The sequence below is a fragment of the Lampetra fluviatilis genome, chromosome 40, assembly GCF_964198595.1.
Source record: "Lampetra fluviatilis chromosome 40, kcLamFluv1.1, whole genome shotgun sequence".
Lineage (NCBI taxonomy): Eukaryota > Metazoa > Chordata > Hyperoartia > Petromyzontiformes > Petromyzontidae > Lampetra > Lampetra fluviatilis.
The window spans coordinates 1,201,346-1,216,389 of record NC_136314.1 but is presented as its reverse complement, the minus strand read 5'-3'; the positions used below and the strand labels follow the sequence as shown (position 1 = coordinate 1,216,389).

Below are 15,044 nucleotides of genomic sequence, written 5' to 3'. Positions count from 1 at the left end.
CAAAACCCGAACTTCGAAGTGTGTCGATTAGACTGTGCCCCCCCCCCCCCCCCCCCCGAAATTGTAAAGACGGGACAATGTCTCAGTAGAAATGCATAATCGAATATCACCACTGAACTGCACTTTAATGAATACTCTTGACCAAGCAGACCTGTGCACTGAAGAATGCATTTGGCTATCGTGCACTGTGGCTTTGCTCAGTTTATACAACCGTATTTGCTTCTATGTTTGGGGTGATGAATGCAGTGTACACACGCACAATATTCGTACAATAGCCCATTGTTCTAAAGCAAACTGGAGCTGCAGAGCAAGATGCAATACTCTCACAAGTTCACAATACACCTACGTGCTCGCAGAAAAAAAGTTTCCAATCGGTGCATCGTGACAACGGTGGAATTTGGCTCTGCAATGAACATAGAATAAACGTTGAGGAATCATGCAAAGGTAAACGTGGAGGCATGCTTGGAATGACACAGAGGGACTGTAGGGGGAACGCATGGATCAGAGAACAAACACAAATGGGAGTCGTCATATCGTCTGTTTAGGAACGTACATACGAGTTTGGGCAAAGCCACATCGAAACAGTTTTTTTTTTATCGTACCAGGTAAGGCCCACTGAGTTGTATAGCTCTTTTTCACAAGCGACCTGGCCACAAATTATAGCTCAACGAAGAAGCTTATCACGTGGAAGTGTATCGCACGTTTCTAAATGTGAAGGGAGAAACCGGAAGACCTGGAGAAAAATCCACGCGACCATTTGGAGAACATGGGGAGAACATGGGAACTTCAAATATACAGGCCTCAGGGTTGAGGGGATCGAACCTACGACCTCCTGTATAACAGGCGAGGTAGTTTACATCTTGCCATCGTGGTGCCCCATTAAAAGGGACGATGGCCGGTAGACGGAACCCCGTGATGGAATCGTAGCGAAAAGTGAGAATGTGCACCGTAGGACGGACACTGACGATGATGGAGCAAAACGATGTGGGGTGGAACGAACTGTCAGATCACAGGGCCATGAGGAATGGAGATTGATTGGCAAGGCCTTCATCCAGCAGTGGATAGACAACGGCCGTTTGATGATATCAACAGTGCTAGGCAAATTATGATGCAACTCCCTGCCAGCATATCACAAAACATAAAAGCTCAGCTACGTACAGTGTTTCAAACTTTTAAGGCTCAATTCATGCGGAGTTTGTTTTCACATTTTTGCGAAATTCCAATGCGAGTAAAAAATAATGCCAAAGTGACCGCGCCCGATAGCAGTGCACGTTTATGGCTAGGTTCACTGGGCCATAAAAGCCGTGGCGGTTGAAACAACGGTGCGAGTTTCTGAAATCCCCACAAAAAACCAAACACACATCTTGTCCACCCAGCAGTATAAATGGCTACACCAGAGTCGACAGGCAGGTCTCACGCGGTAGTGTAAAGCGTGGGTACTTCTATTCTTCCAAGAAGGCTGGCCAGCATGGAAGTATACGTGAAGATATCCTCCAGAAGGGGACCTCGAGAGCTCCCTCTCGTGGTGGCCATTGCGGCAGCACTGATGGAGCCACAATCCATACCCAAAAGAAAATCCTCATAGCCAATCAGTATCTGGAGAAGTTTGCATGAGGAATCATGGTCATGTATGCTGGCATCAACGCTCCTCACTCTGCCGATGGACTGAGCCAACCATTTAGGCTCCAACTATTTCAACGGGGAACAACCGCCATTCACGACTAAGCAATAGTGATGTTTTCATCGGGCTTATGTGCCAGGTTAGGTGCACTCTGAGGCCATGTGAAGCTTCAAGGCCTCGCTTGTAGGTCATGGGACAGACCCAGGTGTTATGGGTTAGCTGATTGAGATGACTGGCAGATGCGCCACCTGTGCTCCCCACTGTGCCATCAGTCTCAAACGTGAACACAACCATGATGATGAGGAAACCTTTGTTGAGAATGGACAATGATAACGATGCTGAAGATGATGGATACTCATGGAGTTTATGAAGATAATGGATAACGATGGCGAAAATGATGGCTAATTACGACAACAATGATGGTGATAATGATGGTTTCCTCGGTAAACTTTGAGGTTTGGGTAAAGAAGCGTAATAACAGTCACGTTGAAGATGATGATCATGATGAAGATGGCAACAAATAATACTGCTGCTATAGCTGCTGATAATCCACAAAAACACAAATGACGACCACTCATAAACGTCACACTGCCTTGGTGATTCACCAACCCTTTTCATCCAAAGCACTGGATAATGGCTGTGCAGTTTCTGTACTGTGTATACCACAGGGGATCTGTTTAAGGCTGAGTCGACCTAAAACAGGTTCAGAAGAGGTACCATTTGATGTGCGCAATTGCCGGGAATTATAGGGCTGCCGTGCACGCTTTATGTCGACAACATAGAGTGTATAAAATCAGACATTGGATTGGGACAGTGCATGTTAAATAGCACGGTTGGCAACGTATCGTGCGAAAGAAGTTCAACATACATAAATACAAAACAGAAATAAAAATCAAGACATTGTATGTCAAGTTTAAGTTGTGAAAATGCACTAATAAAAGGCCAAATGTCTTACTTAAACACAATAATCAAAATATGTTGAGTAAAATTTCACACTGCAACTGTTTAGCATGCTAATACCACATTGGATTTAATTAAAACGATTATACTGCTAAAAATGGACACACAACAGAACATAAAATAGATAAATATATGCTGAATACACACATTGTCCGTGCAAATAGTTGCATCTCCTACTGTAATGGATAACACTTAATTTCCCAGAGTATAAATAACAAATCCAATGTGTAGAACAGATCACATAAGTCCAGTAAATATATATATAATTTAAATCCTTTAAAAAAAAAAAACACAATATATTTTTGTAGCATATCAACTTTGAATCTGAGAGCAACGTTTGTGCTTCGTAACATCTGCTCTGCTCGGTTCAAATCCTGCATCTGGCTTGTCAACTCCAATCGTCCAGTGTGTTGGATCATGACCTGCCACAAATCTGTATTCCATAAATGCACAAGCGAGTTTTGGCTCAAAAAAATCGTTGGTTGTACCACTGTAGCCCCCTTTCTGCCTTTTCCTCCTTTAATACATTGCAATAGACACAATGCTTTTTTGGATCACACTCGATTACAGCTGCCAAAATCTATCCTGCAGTCTTGTTCTATACATTACAATAAGCTTTGCCATATGTCTAGCGAAAAGCCTATAATAATTTATTTTTAAAATATCAACGGTCTCCGAATATTACATTTTTAAGAGGCATTATGCGAGTACTCATTTTATCGTTACTTTTTTAGCGCAAAGTATTGGACTGAGAAATGTGTTTTTTTATGCTCATAAATGCCACAAACCAAGAGGAAAATGGTTAACGTTCCACATGCTCCGAGTTAAACTATGTAGAATGCATTATTGCAATTGTAGAAAAAATAATGTTCCATGACATTTCGTGAAAAGTATAGAAATGTTAAAGCTATTTGATCATATTCAGTACCTATGCATTGCTCACTCATATGTATACACACAGTACGGTATTACTTTATCGTGTGGTTCAACTAAGCACATAAAGCAGGAGTGGGATACAACTTTCTTTGTAAAATGTTAAATACATGAGAGTACAAATTAATAGTATCAACAAACATGGACAAAGTTTGGTGAAGTATGGTCGAGTAACCGCCACGACCCACATGCACTGGGAGGCACTCATCCAGCAGTGGATTGACAAAAGGCTGTACATGTCCATTACCGTATCAATATGCCAATGAGAATTACTGTATCGTTATACAAAGTTAAACTATTACTAAAACTCAACACATGAATCAATAATATTGCCTTAACAATTATTATTTTTATAAACATTTCAAGCAAAGGCTATTCGTGTCTGTGCTTTTGCACCACTGCCAAACGCAGTCTCACCAAATTATATTTTTTTCATTTTTTTTTTATCTATTACCACTTCATACGATCCTAATTAACAATCATGTTTACCGTTTAACAATGTTTTGCTATGCTATGTAGTAATCTTACCGTTCACCCTCTTGGCCAGGCAGAATTTTATCGAGCCATTTCCTTCGACCGGCTGTTACACAGCTGTTTATAATAACCGCTGATAAAAGTGGGATTTTTTTGTTGTTGCTGGGAGTCCAGTGTTTGTTCAGCACCGCTGGGTACCACGAGGCAAAATAAAACAGCACCTGGGCAGAGGAATGCGTGTTTACTTTTGCCTGTCTCCATCGCCACTGTTTCGAGCCATTTCTGATCGACCCCAGTCGTTACCCCCTTCCCTCTCTCCTCCACCCCTCATCCTCCAACCCTTTCTCTTCTTTGCCGCCAACAAAAAAGCTTGCCTTTTGATAAATCTTAATAATGCCACGGTTAGGGTCGCATTCATTTTGCCCAGTGTGTTTCAAGACACCAGAGAAATTTTTGTTTTTAAAGGTGGCTAAAAAATCCTAGCGAAGCGCAGATTTACATATATATATAGCAAGCACAATGTCCTGTGCAAACGTATAAATGATGGCAATAATTAATATTTTACACCGCTTGCGTGAGGGCCTCCCTTGCACTCTGTCGGTCATGAGGGCTGTTTGACCATACTTGACCACGCTGGTGACCGCGAGAGCTCAGGATCGGTCCAGACGTCACTCGCACACCAACGTTAGTCGTGGCCGGAGTTCATGGTACAATGCGCCAATAACTGGGCCACCACCCCCCCCCCCCCAACTTATTATAAGTACATATTAAAAAAAAAACTGCATGGGAAAATTCACAGTAATATTCAAGTGCTTATACCACTTAAAACGTTTAAAGTCACATCATTAACATTTGTTTATGGACTTACCCCAATGCTGTACTTGCATATATATGTGCTGAAATGCTTCACTCTGGTACTGTGTGAGAGGTGTGTGTAAATCTCTTGAGGATCCCAGTGCATGTGACCTAATGATTACATCTTACAAAATGTCCTACTGCGAAAAAAAAAACGTCCCATATATATGCACATTCATTCATTGTACTAAATTATTCTGTACAGCAGTAGCAGCATGTATAATTCTGACATTTCTATTGAAAGTAATGCTTCACGCGGCAGGTTAATTTTAATTCATGCCACATTCCTATTGGCTACCGGCAATAGGTTTACCCACTGTAAACCACATTGATTGGGGGAGAGAGTCAACAATGACATGCAAATATTACGATGAATTGGCGAGGCTCTGTAGCCAAAGCAGATGACTGAAATTGCATGCATGCATTATATTTCCATATTAACAAGGTGACCAAAATGTATGTGGAGCGATGCAATCACGGAACATTTCAGGGGGGAAAGATACGGGTTGTCCGCAAGATATGGGAAGGACCTTCATCCAACAGTGGATTGGAAACAAATTGTTATGCCGTAAAATTGATGGGGTAGCTGCTAGGCGATTTGCATTAGGTGAAACGGTGATGATTTGCATTACGCAAATATTCTCATTTGCATCATTGTCGTTTGGAAGAGGACAACATTTATCCGTCTATATCTCTTTGCCTATTCATCGAATTGCACCATTAGGCTGCAGCATGGTCAGAGACACTTTGTAGTGCAATAGACACTGATGGAGGGCACTGTTTCAGTGGACGAGTGTGGTATATTTAATACCGATGGGGTAAGGCAAATTGAGTCTAGAATGTGGCACGTAATGGCCTGCTCTTGTGAAGGGCATCATGGGATCGTCTTATCGACTGGATGTGTATGGAAGCTTCACGTTAAACGACACTTCATTTCCATTGAATTAACCTCACTTCGAAAAAGTCCATGTTTTTAAAAGGGGGAATAGGAAATGTTGGAGAGACGAAAGAAAAGGAGTGGGTTGAAAAGATGGTCAGACAGGCAGGCAGGCAAACCTAGAAACTATCCCATACATTTTACGGTGGAATAATTCAGAAAAACCAATCGGTATTTTAGATTTGAATATATTTTTCAGCAGCTAGGCTAAGGTAAGCGAAGTTGAGCCTGGTTAGAACTTGGATGGGATATTGGCAGGGAAAGTCAGGTGTTGTCGGCTTGGGCTACCTAGTGGAAAGGACATGACAGTACATCAATGGATTCGTGAATCTATCTCTATGCGGAGTTTTGCGTTATCCCCTTACGTGCGTTTATTTTCTTCACTCACTGATTTCCTCCCCCATGCCAAACACTCATTAATGGAATTGACCAAACATCCTAATGCAGGACATTCTTGCGACTCGAAAACAATAATAATTTGCACTTATTAGGTGCCTTTCACAATGTCTCAAAAATGAGGCTTTCCTGTACAGAGGTAAATAAAACGCATTTCTCACAATCATCACCAGTCGACCCACTGCGCCTGGATGATAGCCCCTCCATCCCCACCATACCACCGCTATCCAAATACAATTCTAACAGTTGCTTATTAGTCATAGCAGACAAAGGAAGGGAAAAAAAACACCACTACAAAATATTAATAATTTAAAACATTAAATTATTTCCCAAGAAATATAATCACATTCTTGTGCACATTTGACACAATACAGAGCGACAAGAAATACAAACACGGCGGATAAGCAAAACAAACAGCCATGAAACGTGCAGCGATATTAAAGTTTACGTGATGAATCAGAACTCGTGAATGACATTGATCGCTAGCCATAGCCCACTGACCGATTTATCAACATATGGGTCATTAAAGCTCACCTCATTTTTGAGTCCCTGGGACTTGAGGGTACTATCAATCACAGCGGCCGTCGTTGGTTTGGCAGGCCGCGTGCCTTCTTTAACCCTCACTGCTTCACAAACCTGCCTTAAAAAGCGGCAGCCACATTAACCCAAGGCCAAAATTCAATTTGCGCGCGCGCGCGTGTGTGTGCGTGCGTGTGTGTGTGCGTGCGTGCGTGTGTGCGTGTGCGTGCGTGTGTATGTGCGTGCGTGCGTGTGTGTGCGTGTGCGTGCGTGTGTATGTGCGTGCGTGCGTGTGTGCGTGCGTGCGTGTGTGTGTGCGTGTGCGTGCGCGTGTGTGTGCGTGCGTGTGTGTGTGCGTGCGTGCGTGCGTGTGTGTGCGTGTGCGTGCGTGTGTATGTGCGTGCGTGCGTGTGTGCGTGCGTGCGCGGCCGCGTGCGTTAGCTGTAAACCATTTATGGGTTTTTGGATTTTTTTTTTACCTCGAAATATAACAAAACAAAAAAACTGCTCCAGTCACAACCTACACTAAAGTTTTATGGGATGTCAGGATCTAAGGTCATATTTCCAACACGACGAAGATATGCTGCTTTATGCACATGGGCAAATCAGCGCACGGTGATGCCCTTGCGCGGTCAGCGAGGATGGAGTTAATTGTCACATCCGTTTAACTGCATTGTTTATGGCCAATAGTGGACCGCATCTTCACATGTGTGGTTCCGTTTGTCACAATTATTGTTGTTTATTATTTTGCGGTCCAGACTGTGATTCGTGCGTTTATTTACCTTTGAAATTTCCAGCTGCAATGGACAAAACGAGACGTGATATCATATTTTTCAGGGTGGTCCTGTCTCACATCCACCAGCTCATACACGGTGTCCATTACATAAAATTAACATAGTTTTAGTAAATACAATGATGTCCATCGTTGAAGGACACACTGAAGCATGTGGCGAAAATACTAGGTAATTGTGAAAATTCTAAACTGCTCGTGGGAATGAGGAGGGGGGGGGGTTAGGGGATGCGTTACACCAAAGATATTTTCAGCAAAGAAAACGTAGCGACGCACAGCTTGGCAGAACTTGGAAGTTTGCTCCAGCAAGCGGCAGCATAGTATATCAAAATAAGCGTTGCGTAAATGCTTTCAGATGTTGTGATGTTAATTCTGTATTTTTTTTGTTTATGTACGGTCCGTTGTTTGGCTCGTACGCATGCCCGACATCCACAGGCGGACCTTAGCCAAATGGAGACACTTAGCCCAACCTAGTAGGGCGATTTGCCACAGGGGTAAGAGATTTCAAGTGCATTAAAAAAAATGTTCACTCGTTAAATAAGCTGCATGAAATCTTACAAGCTACAAAAAAAGCCTGCTTTGCCACGGAGTGCCTAAGCTGGCCAACTGCAAGACTGTACCACCATCATCATCATCACTCAATCTGTCACCGTTTTACTTGACGTCAAGCAAACCGTTAATGCGAGCCCGACTTTGGCAGAGGTGCAGACGTTCAATCTCACTCAGCGTGCCGCAGCAAAAATACCCCCGCTATCAAGAAGCGGCATCAAACTGCAGTGTCCTTTCATGCGGTGGAATTCCACGTCGCCCTGCCTGGACACACCACAGCGCTGGTTACCTTTGCCCATCCATAGCTGCACCCCACCGGAGCCGGAACATGACAAAAGACTCACGAACGCATCTGGCGCCTTCGGAAGCCTGGTCCAGTAAACAATCGGAGGGTGTCAGACCACGTTCATCTCCGCAGCCCTTCCGCTGTGCGGTACATTGTGCAAGGCTAAGGCGCAGCACTGCAATTACCCGCTCACGCCACCGTTAGCGAAAGGACCTACACTAGAGGGAGCTGTGAAGAGCTCTTCTGGAGGGTGTTTTGGCCTACTCTTCCACTCTGGACAGACGTTTCGGAATAGGTGGAGAGTACCCACAATTTACCCCACCGCACGCGGTCCGTCGATCGACTCACGGCGGTATGCGCGTTCATTTCACCTGCTGGGTAGAGGCGGAGGATTTAGAAACTTGCATCATTGTTATAACGACCTCACCGTACATTCAGACTTGCGTAAAAAGGAGAAAACAGCCTTGGAAACGAATAAGGCTGATAAATAATTATAGCATGCCTTGTACATGTTCCCATGATCAAGGTTTACAAATCAAATAAAATGAGTATACAAAGGAGAGAGCATGTTAGAGCACACTGCCTCTTGTGTGTTCATTTATGACAACAGATCATGCTTTTTTAGGCTTGACAAGTGAAGACCACCCTAAGTGCATCCCTAGAGCGAATTCGTCTAGAGTGACAGGTTAATAAAATGCAAAAAAAATAAAACTCGAGAAAATGGAAATCTTTGAAAGCTATATTATGTAAACAAATACATATATCTTATTTCGACACTGTATCTTATCCAGAAAGTAGCTCCAGTTAAAAAAATATGTCGCGAACAAATTAATGAACAACAAAATGGCAACACCTATTACTCCGCGTGGAGTGATAGTGAATGTTCTGCGTGTGAAGATGCATCAATTCATCACTTAACATTGATTCTTCGGCTTAAAGGAGGTGGCTGCGATCCCCACGTGTACGAACAACACTTGGCATACGTCATCGCTATTGAGATCATCCTGAATGTTAATGCCAGCAGAGGCATCGCATTCGGAAAATTACGAAAAACTATAATATCATTAAATTATAATCGTGAACCCAATGTCACGGCAATTAATTCCCCTTTGGTTCTCAATCGTAAAAATAAAAACTGATTGGCCTACACTAGAGACAGCCTTCTTTAGTTTCAATGACAATGCATATATTATTATCAGATCATGTTTGTTAGCATGATCACCACAAGTACGTGTGGTTAAACGTAAAAAAGGTATGCTAATAAATGCATAGGTTTAATGAAAGTTTCATGAAACTTGCGTGCCTGTACCGAATTTGTGTTTTCGATTTACCTTCTTAAGAAAATCTGGCCATGCCTCGCACCCCCAGTGAGTGAAGCGTGCACTCCACATGTTAAGAAGAACCACTGCTCTTGTGGCTGCACGGGGGGGGGGGGGGTCACCAAAGTCCATTTCATACAAAGAAAGATACACACACCACAAGATTCCCGCTCGAGTGATTCCGCACTTCCGATTAGCGCGCCTGCCTACGTACGGTGCGCAAGAAGTTCAACACACGTGTCAATATTTAAGGGACCTTTTTTGCCAGTATCAAAGTATGAAACGTAATAATACGTTGGATACCCTTTGTAGCAATAAAACAGGTGTTAACATGTTCAAACACCAAACAAATACATTGTTTGCGAGGAATGAAGTCTGCATTAACCACGCTACTTGTGCTGAACACGCACGCAAACAAATATGCTTGGTAATATATGCATTGTCTTTGAAACTCAAGAAGGACAATTCATGTATTATCAGACCATGTTGGTTTGCATGTTCACAAGCGCTGTGTGTGATTAATGCGAACTTGATTCCTTGCAAAAGGGTATCCATTCTTTGTTTTAACATCTTTACACTTGAATTTCGATTTTAAGCATTCGTGACTGCAGGGATTCATCTTCTTGGTTCTTTTGGTAAAGTCACGTATAAGGGAAATAATAAAATAATAAAAATGAAACATAATAAAATACAATTCTCACGACGACGTTCCGAAACGCAGTGAGAATTGTATTTTAATGTTTTATTTGTATTAGTTTATTATTTCCCTTCTACGTGACTTTACCGAAAGAACCAAGAACATCTTAACACTTCCTGTTTTATTGCCATAAAATGTTAAAATTTTACCTTATTTTTCATGTGTAGTCAACGTACCAATATCGGGCATTCGCCACTAAGTGACAGTGACGTCACCACGGCGCCTGTGCCCGGCTAGGTGCACTTTGAGGCCACGTGAAGTGTCGAAGGCTCGCTGACAGGAGGTCTCGGGACAAACCCTGCAGGTGCCATGGATTGGCTGACTGAGATAACCGGTAGAGGAACCACCAGCTCTACTACCCTACTGTGCCAGGCTAGGTGCAGGTCTCGGGACAGACCCTGCAGGTGCCATGGATTGGCTGACTGAGATAACCGGTAGAGGCACCACCAGCTCTACTACCCTACTGTGCCAGGCTAGGTGCAGGTCTCGGGACAGACCCTGCAGGTGCCATGGGTTGGCTGACTGAGATGACCGGTAGATGCACACCAGCTGTACTCCTCTACTGTGCCAGGCTAGGTGCAGGAGGTCTCGGGACAGACCCTGCAGGTGCCGTGGGTTGGCTGAGATGACCGGTAGATGCACCAGCTGTACCCCCTACTGTACCAGTCAACAACTTTCACACACACACACACGTATATATGTAGTTAACTTACACATTTGTGTAGTTAACTTAGGTTGTGGTCGTCATCATGTTATAAAAGTGGCGGGAGCAGTTTTTTTTTAATCGGAGTGAGGCCGTGGCTTTGCGACTCTGATTATCATCATAATCAGTATCGTCGTCGTTGTTGTTGAAGAGTTGCATTGTCAAAAGGCCATCCCTGAGTGCGGATCACCTTTGACCAGTGGCGGCTCCTGCAAAATCTCTCAGGGGGGGCAAATGTCTGGATGATTGATAAGGATAAGGTCCACCCATGCAATGGATAAATTAACAGCTTAAGCATGTAAAGGCAACTTCACTTCTTTAATATTAATGAAAAATAAAGTGACTCTTACAATACATCTTGTTTGTTTCTATCTCACTATTATTACAATCCACTCAGTTTCTTTTATTAAAGATTCCACTAGGTGGCAACAAATAATATTTTTGACTGAAACGTGCTTACGTATGATGACGTAAGCACGTTAGTGCGAGCCCTCCCGGAAGCCATAGAGAATGCATTGCAGCGCCCGCCGTTCGAAAAAAAACATCTTTGAATGTAAGTCTATGGGGCCACTCTGGGCGATTCTCAGCCAGAGTGAAATCGCCCAAAAAGAGGCGGTACTCCACAGAACGTGAAATGACGCTGATTGGACTATATCCAGAGGCACAGTAACGGCTGAGATTGGTGGTGCGTCGCCCAATCGCCCTAATGAAGAAACCGCCCCTGCCTTTGACTGTGCTGGTTAGTGAGGGTGCTGAATGAGGAAAACACATTCCTGCGGAGGGAGCTGGTAGGAACGTTGGGTTGCTCGGTCAATGGCCAGGGTCAACGGCGGCGTGGTGTATTCCGCAAATATGGCCGACTGTGAGGGCGGGCACAAGCCGGCGTGAGTAGGTTAAACGTTGAGTTTTATAAGGGCACCACGGGGTGACCAGCGCCTCCCCACCAAGCCCCACCCAGCCCCTCCCCACCCTCCCCCTCCCCACCCAGCCCCTCCCCACCCTCTCCACCCAGCCCCTTCCCACCCTCCCCTCTCCACCCAGCCCGACCTCTCCCGTTTTTGGATGCACGACAGACGGACGGACACAATAATCCCCTGTGGGCAGGTGGAACCAGGTGGTTCCTACCAGTATAAGACTTGGCGTACAACAGGCGTACACACACGGCACATTCCACATTGCACCGTGAGCCGATGAATCGACGCACCTCGCAACATCGTGAATCATCCATACAAATCAACAGTGAGCACTTGCATAAATATAACAAAGTAAAACTCTTCCAAGGATGAGTAGGTGAAAAAACATAGGGGCCGTCCATAAATGACGTCACGCACCTAAGCGGGGGGGGGGGGACATTTGTGACGATGTGTGATGAGGGGGGGGGGGTTAGAAATGTGACGTCACATCAAAATGCGCAACTTTAAATAAATATAGACTACACGTTCTGCTTAATTAAATATACTTTTTAATAAATGTTTTCTCCTACAACATCAGATTGCAGCGCCACATTAAATACGCACTACAATGACAATAGTTTAAAGCGATTTGAAACATGTTTTATATTATTATTTGGGGGGGGGGGGGGCAGAGCTTTGTGACGTCATATTTGAGGGGGTCTGACTTTTTGTGACGCCGCGTGACGACGGGGGTGGGGGGGGGGATCAAAAATCGTCCAAAATCGCGTGACGTCATTTATGGACGGCCCCATATCCACACTATCGACTTTCAAGGGCTCGCTAGAATTTCCCTTCAGCGGTGGTGTGAGCAAGGAATTGCAAGGCCCGGCACCTTCACCGCCTACAATATAAACGCTCGCTTAACGCAAAAGCGTAACACTAAAACGTCTTGGACGCAACGCCGCTCGTGACACGTGTTTTGTTGTCGTTTTTGAACAAGATAACGTTGTCTCATCCCTGTCTCCGCGAGCACAATTCTATTTGTAAGAACACACACACACAAACACACACACACACAAACACACACACAAACACACACACACAAACACACACACACAAACACACACACACACACAAAAACACACACACACACACAAAAAGTATTTTGCTTGGTAGCACAAAACGTTCCTATTAAAACATTGTCGACGAACGCTTGTTTGTTAACCCCCATCCCTCCCCCCCCCCTAGTTATTTCTCACCGAGAAAGCCTCCATGGGCCCCCCCCCCCAAACGAGCACACGCTGATTTGGTATGTTTACACAATCCTCGTCACAGCCAAAATAAACAATCCCATAGCCGCCCCGTCAGATGGGTTGACTAACAGGTGGGGTCTATATTACTCTGCTTCCACACAGTTGTTCTGTGTGTGTGTGGAGTTGGTGGTGGTGGCGGCTACATAACCCGGCCCGCTCACGGTCAACACCGGTGACGATTATCCGAACCGGTCCAGGGCCTCCCCTATATCGACTCAGCCTCAAATGAGTACCTGTGAAGTAAACATCGCCACTAGGGGGACAAAGGCGGCCGGGGGTGGTGCTGACCCCCCCACCGCCTCGTGTGCCGTGCCCGCCTCGATAAGGGCACTTGCCCCAACAGTCTGTTGCAGGCTGCACGGGGGATCTTTGTCTTTGGTGGTGGTGGGTCACGCGCAAATTTAGAGGACCGGCCAAGCGCGTGCATCAGAGAGAGGGGGGGGGGGCTCCTCATTTTTTCCCCACTACCGCCCGTTCCTTTCCTCCACTTTTCCCCCCACTGAACGCAACGCCGTCGAGATTGTAAGTCTGTTTGGTTATTCTCAAGAGTGGAACAAGACTCACATGTGGAATGTATGTATTGCACAGAGCTTTGCCATATGTTGGAAGGAATGAATTTATCCAACAGGTGGCTCTTTGTGAGGGCTATAAAAAAAAACCTTTCCGCCTGGCAAATAAAAAAATGTCTAGGGCTCAATAGGATATCATTACCACATTTATGATTTGCTATCTCTCTCTTAGTTTTTTTTATGGGGTTATAACAACAACAAAGAGAACCCCCCCCCCCCACACACACATTCCCACTCCCTCCACTTAAATGCTATTCTGAAGAAAAAAAACTACATTTCAAGGAAACTATTATCGAATGAATTTAGGGCACGGCAATTTGTTCTGATGTTGCCTAAAATATTTATAGGGTGTATTTTACTGCACAAAGATGTACGCTCAGGCATGTCGTGTTAAGCGTGGTGGAGAGAAGCAATCATACAAAATTATTTACAGTCCTTTGCCAGTTTACTGCTGGATGAAGGCCTCCCCCATACCATGTTCATCACAGAGGTTGTTTGACCATACCTCTCCATCCTGACCAGTGGGGGTCGGTAAAAGGAGGATCGTTTCGGATTTAACTCAAACTGAGGTCACTGGATCCATCGTGCTAACCACTGCCACCACTCCACACGGACAGAGATTAGCTGTTCATAAACTGCATCTTCACTGAGACCATTCCAGGGCAATGCAAAGGTTTGTATAGCAAAGCAGATCTAACATGAGCAATGGAAATAGCATGCATTAGCTGAATCGATTACATTTACAAATTAAACTCAATGCAATATTTATGCACTCCTACCAAATGATTCCAGTGACAAACGCACAGCCTAATGTGACTGGGGTTTAATCCCTATCTTTACGTATTAATTAAATTATATAATGAAGTAAAACATTTGTTGTTAGAAATCGCTATATTACCACTAAAATGTACTTGTTCTCAAAGCTCTCAACTGGTTTTAAACGAAGGATCTCCACATGTACACAACACAGGGGAGTGGTGGCACTGCGGTTGGCACACTGCGACGAGCGCGGTGAAGTATGGTCTAACAACCCCCACGACTTGTCAGCATGGGATGGTAAAGGCTTCATCCAACAATGTCTAAACAAATGACGATAGACCAATATTTTAAAAAAAGTATACTGTATAACAATTAAAATTCCATCCAAATTGGGTAAACATTGTGATGACCCGTCAAATTAATATACGAGGTATTGGTGAAGAAAAACACTTAAGTAGCGCGGAAATAATA

At 44.3% G+C, this 15,044-nt stretch overlaps 1 protein-coding gene across 3 annotated transcripts in view; it reads right to left on the bottom strand.

Annotated features, from left to right (window-relative positions):
• Positions 1–15,044, bottom strand: part of LOC144946109 (forkhead box protein P1-like) — a 269,120-nt gene that overhangs the window by 83,337 nt on the left and 170,739 nt on the right. The window lies entirely within an intron of this gene.